A 13,561-nucleotide genomic window follows, 5' to 3' on the forward strand; every position below is an offset into this window, starting at 1 on the left:
GCCAGCACTCAAGAACCAGAGATAGCTGGAACAAGCTGCTTTGTTATACTGGCTGACTGATGAGTTCTGGGTTAAGAGACTCCAATGTCAATCAATAAAAGTAGAACTAGGTAGAGGAAGACACTCCACGTCAGCTTCAGAACACACACACACACACACACACACACACACACACACACACACACACACACCATGTGCATGCATGGGAGCATAGCACCCCAAATACATGCAAAAATATTTTGTTCATAGAAATCTATTGTTTTTTTTAACCAACAGCAACTTAACATGCTTATTGAGATACAAACAGAAACAACAAGAGGCTAAACAAAGAACTAATAGAAGATGGTTGGTTATATAATGGTACTTAATTTCTCCCCGTGTCCCATTTTGCATTTTTCCCTCTTGGCGTGTTGGGAATTATTGGTAAGCTCATGGACAGTGCACGTGTGAAGATCATGTGCTTCTTTCTCATCGAGACAAGTCTTTCATTGGTGTGGCTTCACCACATGGCCAAACTTCCAGTGATCAGTCTCTACCTCTTAACACCATTGAGATTCCAGGAGTATGCCATGATCTACCCTTTTACACACAGATTCTGGGGATCTAAATTCATAATTTTGAGGCAAACACTTTAGTGACTGATCCATCCCTCAGGTCCCTATTTTACATTTCTCTGTTGCCTTTCACATACTAGGGATGGCTTATGCATCTTATTTAAATATTAGCCTATTCTGAATTTGTGTAATTACTCTATCGGTGATTTTTTTATGCTTTGTCCTTAGCTATATCATGGCCTCCCTCCAGTTTGTAGTTCCTTGTTTTGTATGTCTTGTACATAAGTGTGTTGAAAATACATATGTTTTTCTCAGCTTTTGTTTGTCTGGGAGTGTCTCTGTAATTTCCAAAGGATAGTCTTGCAGAACAATGAATTCTTTCTTGATAGGTTTTTTCTTTAGTACTTCAAAGAAAAATATAATGCTACTTTCTTCTAGACTGGTGGTTTTATCAACCTCCTTAATGCTGTGACCCTTTGATATGATTCCTCATGTTGTGATGGAACATGAAATTATTTTCTTTGCTACCTCAAATTCCAATTTTTCTACTGTTATGAGTTGTAATGTACATATCTGATATGTGATCCTTTGACGCCATAGTATTTGCAACCCACACGTTGAGGCACACTGTTCTAGACTATTAGATTTTTATGAGAAATTGGTTGTCTGGTAAATTGGGATACACCAATGTAACTACCTGTCCTTTCTCTCTCTCATCCTTGAGTGTTCCCTCTCTTTCACCCTTGACCATCGTGTTAAGACACTTTCATTATAACACATCAGTGAGGGTAGACCTCATTGAGTGACATTTGACCTGTGACCCCTGACCTTCCTCTATGCGTTTATTTGTACCTTTCTTCAGTTTGGTAAAGTTTTGTGTTATTATATTATTTCCTCTTCTTGGCATTCTCAGGCCTGCTTTAAACTCACACAACTGAAAACTGCTGTCTTCATCTTGTACCCAAAGCCAGCCAGATCCTCGCTTCTGCTCACACTTTTCTTTATGCCAACTGGAAATGTCTGCATAGCCTGTTCTCTTGCTGTTATTTTTCCTTCCGTTGGTTGTCCCTCCAATGGATGCCTCTTTTGCACATTAAAATTTTACTGAATATATTTTGATGCTGAAGAATTACTACTGCTTGATCTTTTTAAAAAAAACTTATCCATCTCTTTAGGTTTCTCTTTTATAATATTGAAATAATTCTCTATTTTCTTGGAGCTCAGAGTTCACTGAGCTCCCTAGAAGCTGTTTTCAGCTCTCTGAGACTTTCCCCACACTAGCTCCTGCCTGGTACCCCATTTTATGTGCTTTCTGACCTTATTCTGATTATCGAGTGAGGGGATGGTTTTTTTTTAAACACTCCAGATGCAATACTGTCCCAATGTTAAGTATTTACTTCTGTCTACCTAACCTGCTATATGTGTCCCTCTAAAAATTCTAAGTCAACTGTCTATATTTTCTATGCTTCTGTAATTACTTCCAAATTTCACCACTGGATGGCACCCAGGTCCAGAAATTTTCAGGCCTGTTGCTACTGTATTATTGCAGTTTTAGAATAAGAGGACAATCAAAACCCAGGATTGTCCCTAATATGTTGTTGACATGCTGTTCAGAAAGAAACAGGAGAGTACCCAGAAAGAGAAGTCTGATACTTCAAGAGCATCCCCTTTTCCCCATCTTCTTTAAGGTAAGTCAAATGCACCCATGGTTATGCTTCCGTGGTACTCGGGCATTACAGGATTCTGTTCAGATTTTGGGGTTTTGTTTTTGTTTTATTTTCAGGACAGGGTTTTTCTGTGTATACCTGGCTGTCCTGGAACTCACTCTATAGATGAGGCTGACCAAGAACTCACAGAGATCTGTCTGCCTCTGCCTCCCAAGTGCTGGGATTAAAGGCATACACCACCACTGCCTTGCAATTCTATTCAGCTTTAAGCAGTGCCACTGTATATGGATCATATACAGGGTTCTGTATCCTATACATATGCCATCAATTGAGCCCATACCTGAAGAAGCAGCTTTCTAAGAGCAAACAACACATCACTGGGGTGGGACCAAGTTGCTGAGGATAAGCTCATGGCAAAAGATTGTTACAGCCAGTCACAGGAAGATGCTAGTCAGAAGAGAAGCCAAGCACACTGGGTCTGTATGTCCTCTGGCAATACTTCCAGAGGCCCCCTTTTCCATGGATTTGGGGAAAAGAAGGAGGCATGGTAGGCACAAGACTAAGGTAGGACAGGTACATTAACCCATGTCCTGGTTACTCATACTAAGCAGCCTCACCCAGGAAAAAGGTGACTGAAAAAGACCTCTGCCCCTGTTCCAGGCTCCAGGTCAAATAGTTTCTCTCACCTCTGACACACATGGGCCACTTGAAATTGACATTTAAAGTTGCCTGTCACTGAGACCTAAATCGACAGCTCTGCACTCTGTGCCTGTGGTTCTTATCCAGTCTTCTATGGAATATTCCCCTTGTGTCTGTATCAACACTCTGCCTTGACTTTCAGTGTAGTTCCTCTAAACAGTGTAGCCTCTTTAGCCTCTAATAAAGAGCCACTGTGTTCCACATACATGGTAGAATACACATAAATAATACTCACATATGTAGTATGATCTAACCATTATTGTAGTAATTTAGATTGGGGATCAGTGGGGCTGGTGAAGTGACTCAGAGGTTAAATACTAACTGTGCAGCCTGGTGACTTGCGTTTGATCCCTGGAAATCACACAGAAAGCTGGATGGAGGACTGAACGTTGCAATGCCAGTCTTCCTATGGCAAGATGGAAGACAGAGACTAGAGAATCATCTGGAAGCTTGTAGGCCAGCTTGCCTGGCGTATGCAGTGCATAAGGAGAAATGAGAGCTGCCTTAACCAGGTAGAAGAGGAGACCCAACTTTTGAAAGCTCTATACAGACCTCCACATGCATCTCATGGCACACATAAGCCCCACCCCCAAACAAACACTAAGAAATGAAACATCGAAGTTTGCTATTGACTATCAATACTAAGTGGAATCAGAAGTACTTCCTCAGTTAAAGCCAAAGAAATTGGTTTGGCTTGTAAATCTATTGTTATTTAATAAATTCTCACATGTTGGAAAGACTAAAACAGATCCATCTATGTCACTGATGGAACTTGCTCATGATGGAACTGCTGACAGTCACAGTCGCTGTAAGATCCTCATTTAGAAAGATTTTAAGATAGTATATTAAACACTTATCTCTAAGGATTCTAACTTTTGTGTTTCTTGTCAACGACCAAGGAAGCGTCTCATGAGAAACATCAGAAGCAAAACCTTCACCCATTCTGTTTTCCAGCAATTCTAGAACAGGTTGAGCAGCCCTCAACCTGTACCGAAACTGGAAATCTCAAAATAGTCCAAAACCATAGACTTTTTAAAATGCTGACCTGACATCACAGATAGAAAATTCTCTACCATGAAATTCTGTTGTCTGCATAAAATTGTTAAAAGTGATTATTAATAATACCATTAAGAAATAATGGAACATACTTGCAGGCTACATACGTAAAGTGTATATAAAGCATAAATAATTTTGCATATAGATTTGGGTATCTATCTCCTAAGTGGCTCATTACATATATACAAATATTTCAAATGTTGAAAAAATGTAATATCTGTGACATCTTTGGTTTAAACATTTCCCATAAAGGACATTTAACCTGCATTAGACAGAAAGAATGGTGTCTGAACTGATCACGGGGTTCCCAATGGAGGTGGTAGAGAGAAAACTGAAGGAGCTGAAGGGGTTTGCAGCCCCATGGGAATAGCAACAATACCAACCAACCAGAGCTTCCAGGGTCTAAACCACCAGCCTGGAAGCACATAGGGAGGGACCCATGGCTCCAGTTGTATATGTAGTGGAGGATGGCATTGTCAGGCATAGATGGTAGAGGAGATCCTTGGTCCCATGAAGGCTGGATGTCCCAGTGTGGGGGAATTCAAGGATGAGGAGGTGGGAGTGGGTGGGTGGGGGCACATCCTCATAGAAGCAGAAGGAGGGGAGATGAGATTAGGAGGTTTCAGGGTTGGGGGGAAAGGAGAAAGGGGATAACATCTGAAATGTAAATAAAATATCTAATAAAAAAAGAATGATGTCAAGCTTGCTAACTCTTTGAAACATATGTAACATGGACACAGTTAAAAAAAGCACCTACTATGAATTATGCTCGTCTTTTATAGCCTAAGGACATAGTCATCTGAAGGAGTAACATCACAACATTTCTTAAACTTCTTGCTCATTAGTGGTCCTGAGAATCAGGGCTCAGAACTCAGGAGCACTAAGTGCCCCACCACGGAGTTTCACGTCCATAATCTAACATTTTAATAGATGAGGTATAAGTAGTAAATTACATAATTTCCAGGTTCTGAATTTCTTATACTTAAAATGCCTTTTAAAAATCTTTTCTAGATTGACTATTGGACAATTATACTATGTTTTTATGATGTCTATAAACCATGGCTGATTGGAAGCCTCTCAGTTATTTGAGAGAAGTGTGGTAACTGCCACAAACCAAGACTGGCTTCCCTCAAACTACCAGAGAAACAGAAGATGCTGGTATCCCACAGTGCTTTGCACGCAAATTCTTGCAGGTAAATATTGACATGTGTTCATGTGTGTATCACACATTCTAACAGGAGAAATCTTAGCATAGCCCAGTGCCTCACTAGCTATAACACTTTGGGGTTGACCCTGTACCTTTCCATCAGAACTGATCCTGATAGTAGGGTGCAGGTAACCCGGCCCCTGGATGAGAGCTCTAGAAAAATGGCACTGCCAATAAGAGCTGGCCTTGGGGTCATGAAAGTGGGTGAGCTGCTTTGTCCCTTGCCTGCAACACTCAGGAGAACCAGCACAGTAGGGCTGGACTTGAATGAGGAGGAGAAGGTGAGCCAGTCCTGACGGAAAGGGAGAGCTGGCACTGACACTCATCTAGTCTGAGGTGGCTGAGGTGGGGTGGGCATGGGAATGATTCTCTCCTCCTCACCACCTGTGGTAGTGGGGAGAGCTGGTCCTGAGGGCATGAGAGCAAGAGAACTAGCACTGCCCCCCACTGGCTGTAACATTTGGGACAGCAGACCTTGCAGCTCACCTAGGCAACACAGTGGAGTGCCCCCTGATCTAGAAGTCTCAGTTAAGCGAGCCTTGAGAGTGTAAGAGCAAAAGAGCTGGTCCAGCCCCTCCAAGGCTGCAGCACTTTGGAGAGTGGGCCTCATTCCTTGACTGGGCAGCACAGTGGAGCTCGGCCTGGAGGAATGGGTGCTGGTGAGCCAGCCCCCAGAGGGAATGAGACCAGAACAGCTACTTTACCTCCTGTTGTTGCCTACATTGGGTGGCCTAGCCAGAGCAATGCTGGAGAGCTCACCTTGGTAGTGTGGCTTGGGGAGAGCTGGCAGGATGACCAGCTCAGCTACCCCCTACCCCCAGGCCCAGATCCAGGTCTTTGAGTTGGCCCAGCCCAAGATCTATATCATCTGCAAATGATTGGGACACATGAAAGGGCCAGTAGTGTTAACTAAAGCTGCAGGATCTCCATGACACAGAGCAGTGAAAGGATAAATGGGAAGAGGCCCAGTGAGGATCCAATATTGTCACAGAAGTCAGAGATCTCAATCCAGACCAATGACTCATTGCAATGAACATTTGCAAGTGAAGATGTGTGGACTGTATTCCGTATTGTGACAAATTACTTCTTTCAGGATGAGGTAATTTCTGTGCTTTTTTTTTTTTTCTTTTTTTTTTTAAGCGGAAGTTGCAAGGGCAGAGGATGTTTATGAGGGGGTAGGGAGATGAGCAGGACTGGAGGGAATGGTGTCAAAGTCACAAGGAATCAATGAAAAGTTAAAATAAAATGAAATCTTACCATTACTACCCTAGTATTTGGGGAAATATTTATTTGGAGATCTTGAATATGCAATATATTGTACATGTACATGATTCACATCCTATGTGAATATGCAAATGACAAAAAGACAGACACATCAATAAATTATAAATAACCATGACTTTTAAAGTTGCTGACTTTGATGTATAGAACAATTATATTCATGACACTTGGGAGAATCCTCTATATTATGAGTAAAATATATGTACATGTATGGAGATATATATATATCTCCATATATATATACATATATATGTGTGTGTATGTATCTATATGTATATGTGTATGTATATATGTATATGTGTGTATATATATTCTTATATCCTTCTAGAATAATCCTGTTGACAAAAGGCACTATTGACTGTTGATCTGTTGATATAAGAATCTGTAAGAATTATTTCTTTTGTTTGTTTGTTTATTTTGTTTGTTTTTTGAGACACAGTTTTTTAGCATAACCAACCCTGGGTGTCCTGGACTCACTTTGTAGAGCAGGCTGACTTTGACCTAACAGAGATCTACCTGCTTCTGCCTTCTGAGTGCTGGAATTAAAGGTGTGTGCCCTAATTGTATATGTATGCCCAGCTCACAAATTATTTCTCAACTTTAACAGAATGCAAGAGAAACAAGCTAGACACACACAGCCCGTGTAGCATATAACAACACCAACACCAAGAAAAGGATTTGCTTTACAATGAGTAGAAGCAAAGCTTTCTATGACTGCTTCTGAGTTAATCATTTTCATAGTAAATCATTTGACCCTGTAGACAATGCATGGAGCACACATCATGTTTCTACATTAGTATTTTTATTTCTCAAGACTGAAAGGAAAAGGCCCAAATATTTGGCTCAGTGTGTAGTATTCAGAGCTGGCAGACTCGGCATGGAAGCTTGTGAGTAACTACAGACCTCCCTCTTCCCACTGCAGACACTATGAGTAGTTATCTTAAGTGTTCAGGTAAGAGGAGAATGGTTGTGATCTGTACAATATGTCAAGAAACACCATAGCCAAGACATACGAGAGAACTCTAGAATTTTAAAAGAAAAATTTGTGTTAGAAAGGAGACTGGAACCTACATCCTTTAATTGTGTGTACTAGAATGAAAAAAGTACTTTTCGGGTACTTTGGAGATTTCAGAGAGAGAGAGACAGTTCAATAGTCACCTGAAAATGTACATGTGCATATCCATAAATACATGACAAGTGTTGGGGAGTGCAAGCCCATCAGTAAATACTGGTTAGCTCTATGGTGGGATTTAGATAGGAATAGGAAATTCAAGTCATAAGCTTAGGTGGAAATTTTCTATTGTAATGGTTTAGATATTTAAAGTAAGCACCCTCATTCATTTGTTTGTAGACACCGAAAAAAGAATAAAAGCTTTTGATTAAGCCATTCAATATGGCTGACACTGTTTAGAAAACCTACCTATGAAGGCCAAAGCTAAGAACAAAAGCTCTGAAGTTTGTTGTTTTTAGAATCATGGCTAGCTTCAGACTGATTTCTTGCTTCTTATTTCCTTCTTCCTTTTCTTTTTATTTCTGTTTTCTCTTTCTCATTTCAGTAATTTTTTTTTTTGTCAAAGAACCAGCCAAAAGTGAAAACATTCACAAAATCCTATGTTTGATGCAAAACGACTTCAGTTATAAAACCATTGCTTAATAAACAAACAGCCCCTCTTTTCAATCATCAGATACATTACCATTGTGAAAAGGCATCTCAAGTTTACCCTGTGGTTGTAAACACAGTCCACCCTCCCAAAGTAAGACACTTTATCTAAATTTGGGGAACAGAAGCTGACAGTTTATTCAGTTATGATACAGCCATAGACTGTGTTTAATGAGGAGGACTTGAGGGTTTTTTTTTCTTGTACCCTCTTCATCCCTTTTCATTTTGTCATCTTTATATTAAATCCACTGGGAATAACTGTGGTTTTTATGTTTAATTCATCCATTTCTCACTTACATTGAAAAATCACATTCAGCAGACTGCACTGTAGATATCCACGGTCAAAAATGTCTTATTTGTGTGTATATTAAAATTATTTACCCAAGATGTTCCTATAGTCTCTGCTGTGATGCTGTTTCCCTTGCAAATCATTGTCATAATGCTTTGATTAGTCTTTGATTTTTTTTGGCTGGAATTTTACCAGGCCCTGGCCACTCACTCTGCATGGTCCTGATCCTTAGCTGAACTCCAGAATCATAGTGTCCTTTGAAGGTCCCTGACCACCCTGATTAAGCAGTGGGGACTCTTGTCCTGGCCTAGAAGGAGTATCAGTTAGTATACATTAATGAATTAGGCCAACTTATTTTACACACACAAATATTTCCTTCTCACACTTTTTAAATGAGAACAAAACAAACAAAATGAAAGCCAAGAAGTCACCATGGTGGTAATTTCCCAGAGTGAGCCTCATTCCTCCTCTCAAGAAGTGTGATCTGTGGCAATTTAAATATCCACTTTTAGCTGCAGAACAAAGAAGCCTGGACAGAGAGTGGATAGAGCCAGAGAAAGGGACCCAAGCCCACACTGGATGCCAGAACAACAGGACCAGGAATCCTGTAGTTCCAGAGTGGACTATGACAAGATAGGACCCCACACCTCTTCTTCAGTTAGCAGCTATAACGTTTTGAATATTTGAGCAGAGTATTCAATTTCTTTGAAAAAAAATAGTTGGATAGTATCTTCATCATGTAAAAAGGACTTGATTTTGATATACACAGAAGTGGAACAGATTTTGAATAGTTTTCTATTGCCAAGTAATAGACCTTGTACTTGGCCATAGTATTTACACTAGAAGGTAATTAGTATTTTTAGAAAATGGTAAAAAGTAATGTGAGCCTGAAATAATTTTGCACCAACATCATGTGTTGGATTCAAGACAATTTCCTCAGTAGCTGAAAAACAATACGATACAGGACTTGATATTTATATTTGACAGACTGAACTGTAGATATCTATAGCCAAACATGTTTTATTCATGTATATATTGTGCCAACTAATTTAATTATGTCCTGTTGGTTAATTTAAAATCTTTCAAAAGGTAATTAATAACTCAACATATTTAAAACCTAGGGTTTATTATTTTAAACCATCAGGTTTTAGCTGAAACATGGATGACAGTCAAGATGGCTGTAGTTTCATTTCCTATGAAATATAACACGTGCACACTCTTGACAAATTTGACTCCATCCACAAACATATTAACCCTTTTACCCCTTTGAAACTGCTCAGAATGATTTAGCACACCTAAGATTATTACCCTAAGGTAGTTGTCTGACAGTGTGGACAGAAAGAAATCCAGCAAAGTTTATGTGTTACCTGTTTTGGGAAAAAATACAAAATTAATATTACATTTCTTATCCTCATGAAAGAAAAAAAAAAAAAAACGTTTACCAAATAGAATCACAGTGCCAGGCAAAGCTACTGAAATATTTCCAACTTTAAAAGTCTTAAAAGTGTTGTCTTACCAGTAAGTATGTTAAGGTGTGTACAGAACTTCTCAATGCTTGATTGGTTTGAAGCCTTCCCAAGGGCAATGGATTTCCCAGGAGCTTTTCTTCTTTCTCCTGGTGAGTGGAGGTCGGTCTTGCCTGTCCATTAAGGACTGCTTGGTCTGTGGTATTGAGACAACTGTGGCCTGAGACACTCATCTGCTCTCTTACTCTACTCGGCTATATTTGGTAACTGAACTCATGTTTCAGCTGAGTGCCACAATCAGGAATCCCAGTAGTGGGTTGGGAAGCAGCCCCAGATCGGAGGCTGGGTTCTTAGAAATTAAAGCCACTTAGTAGAGTAGGAATTGTAGTTATGAATTTAAAAACATGACATTTAAACATAGTCCCCTCTGACTTTGTCGTTGGATATTACCTCCCAGCCTTTTCACATGTCTTCAGGTATTTTCTGGAGGAAGACTCCTGGGGTGATCTGCTCTGTATGTTTAAATTTTAGCCATGTGGTGGGTTCTTCTTAAATAGTAAACCCAGTAACTATTTAAAAATTAAGCCACCTGCCAAATTGAGTGGAGATGCCAATTGCTTTCTTACTTCATGGTGTTAATTAAAAATATGACTAGAGTGTGTATTAAAGACATAGTCCAGGGCATAATTTTAACGAATGGAGACTGAATCCTACAGCACCTGTCTATCCTACAGTTCAGAACGCTAAGCCTGATGCATTAAGAACACTTAGCAAATAATTGCCTGGAAAAGCCGAGCAAATGGTGAATGAACATTGTCTCATACAAGAATGAAATTGTCACAACTGTAAAAAAAAAAAATGCACCACAAATCCTTTTGTGACGTATTTTATAGCAGCTCACTGTGACCTAGTCCATATTGTTCTCATGTTAACAAATAGAGGTAGGAGGAGCCAAGAACTTTTCTGACCCAAGATTATCTACTAGAGTAAGATCCAAGGGGGTAGAGAGAATCATAGGAAGGGTCCCGGGAAACTCAGAAAGTACTGAGACTTTATTTGGATCTCATGACCTTTGGTCTGGTTTCATGTCTAAAGAAATTTGTTCCTGATAGGGAAGTTTGTGATTTGCTCCTTGTCCTGCTCTGATCCCTGGCACAGTGCGTCCATGTCTGATTCACCCTTACAATTATTAGTTAGTGATTTTACAATGTACTCTTTGTAGAGCAAAAGTGGTACCCGCCTCTTAAGTCTGATTGTCTTAGGTCATTTTTGCTGTTTTAAGAAAATACTCCAGATGGGATAATTTAAACAGAACAGAAATTGACTTTCATCCTTCTTGAGACTGAAAGATGCCCATGGGTTCATTGTCCAGTGAAAGTCCTTTTTTCATTTCTAAGCTGTCACCCTTGAGTTCTGTGTCCTCTGGTGGAGACATTTCCAGTACACAGCACAAAGTAGAAGGCAAGGGTATTTTAATAAGGGTATTTAATCCTTCCCATGACGTCAAAGCTCATAATTTCACTCCTAAGCCACACTGTTAATACTGTTGCATTGGGAATACAGTTTATCACCTTAAAAAAAACTAAGCAATTAAATTTTAAATCAGAGTTCAAGACAATAGACAGCATACACCAGTCATCATGCCCGCCAAGAGAACGCAACAAGGAATAATTGCTTTTACAGATCACAGGAGGAAAAGAATGCCTCAGGCTGAGGTGCTGCTTCAACGTGAATTTTGGAAGGGCATTCAGACTTTTGCATGGATTAAACAAGTAAGCACCTGTCTATTATGCTTCTATGCCATAAGGAGTAACAAAACTGGAAAGGGCAGAGATGAAGAGGGAAGATGACAGAAGATGCATAAAATGGTGGCAAGTGGTAATTATGAGGACCAATTCAAGTTATAAAACTAAAATGCCTACAAGAGGGGTTGCTGATAGAAAAGAAGTGATTTACCCTGGGATCCCAGAGGAACTTGGCAGTGGGAGGCCTCAGTCAGATCTTGCCTTGTGCATAGTCTTAATTAATAACTTCACTTTTCCAAGTAGGAGTGGGATAGGGCCTATGTTCTGGACTAAGAAAATCCCTCTGTACCATGTGATGCTCCTTCTTTGTCTACACTTTAGACAGCTAGGAGGTGCCTTCTCATGCTTGGGGAAGGCAAGAGGCTGCTTCTCTGGGACTTTAAAGCAGATTCTAGTTGCAGAGATACAAAAATAAAGAGGATATCAATGAAAAGGCCATGGGAGAAATGTATGATATTCTCATTTTGTCGTCTTTTTCTCTTACATCCTTTATTGAACACATATGTTCTTCTTCCTTTGTTTTAGGAAAATCCCATCACTAAACTGGCATGGTGTGGCAGAAATGGAGGTAGTAACTGATGAATCTGATCAAGAAACAATAAACATGGTGGCATGAAGGCCTTGTAAAATTGTTCTAAGCAATGATCTATTAATTGGCTCAGATACAAATCTTTCAAACATGGCCCATCTTTAGACATCTTTCTCTTACACTGCATCTGCCTGAGTATGACATACATTGAGTTTATGTTCATCTGTGTACATCAGTGAACTTCAGATATGCTGCTCATAGATTTGGTTTTCTGAGGGCTTGTTTAATCTACTGTACATATGTTGCCTGATCCTGTGGGTGGTCTTCTGGATACAGGGCACTTGACAGATTGTGTATATGCACAAGATGATTAGAGATAACATGAAAGTAATGAAAATAGAATTGAACTTGTATGTGAAAAGTGAGATATGAGACTCTATACTTTATATGTGAGCATTGGGAACTGTTGGGTAGTCTATGCTTTCTGCTCCGTTCAGTGGTGGGAACTGAACCATACACTCTATCACAAAGCTGTATTTCTAATTCCATAAATCTCATTTCTAATCTGTCTAAAGGCAGTAAGTGTAAAATTCTACATAGAGCTGAAAAAAAAAAACCAATTTCTTTCAATAGACCATAGTTAATTTAAGAAAAATAAGCATATGTCTTTATAATGATGAAATAAATCAGGCATTATATTATAATCGCATCATTATTTACTGAATAATGTCAAATTGGATACAGTAAAAATACACAGTAGTGTTTTGAAGAGTAATAGATAAATTTGAAAGAATTATTAGCAAGTAGAAAATAATTGTATATTAAAATAAAAATATATTACAACTTAAATTTATCCAAGTTGTAATAGTTGTTTTACTATGCAAAAATAAAGAATTTAACTCAGCAAATTAATAATTCAAAAGGAAAAAGCAATATAGCTATTTCTATCAGTTATTAGCATGCCTTTGAACCAAATTCAACATCCATTTTCATTTAAAATATAATTTTGGAAGGTGCGAAAAATGGTTCATTAAATTTTAAGGTTTATATACACAGGAGCATGTATGTGTATACATGGTACATATATACACATTTAATCATGTACATATGTGATGTCACATCGTATGTAGACATAAAACACCAACAAATACTATTAACATACATACAAGTCTTTTTTAGAAAAAGATTTTATATTTATTTATGTGTATGTATGCATATTTGTGTGTGAGACAGTATGTGTACATGTGTGTGAGGTCCTATAGAGGCCAGAAAGGGCATCAGATCCCCTGAAGCTGGAGTTACAGGTGCTTGTGAGCCTCTGGTGTAGGTGCTGAGAGCTGAACTCAGG

General features: G+C 39.1%; 1 protein-coding gene across 2 annotated transcripts in view; it reads right to left on the reverse strand.

Annotated features, from left to right (window-relative positions):
* Palld (palladin, cytoskeletal associated protein) overlaps nt 1-10,081 on the reverse strand; it is a 386,960-nt gene extending 376,879 nt beyond the window's left edge. For both annotated transcript variants that reach the window (XM_076914188.1, XM_076914187.1), the window contains exon 1: nt 9,930-10,081. The gene's annotated coding sequence lies outside the window, so the exon portion shown is untranslated. The remainder of the gene's footprint in view (nt 1-9,929) is intronic.
* Nucleotides 10,082-13,561: the final 3,480 nt, after the last annotated feature.

The sequence above is a fragment of the Arvicanthis niloticus genome, chromosome 16 (assembly GCF_011762505.2).
Source record: "Arvicanthis niloticus isolate mArvNil1 chromosome 16, mArvNil1.pat.X, whole genome shotgun sequence".
In the NCBI taxonomy this organism is placed as follows: domain Eukaryota; kingdom Metazoa; phylum Chordata; class Mammalia; order Rodentia; family Muridae; genus Arvicanthis; species Arvicanthis niloticus.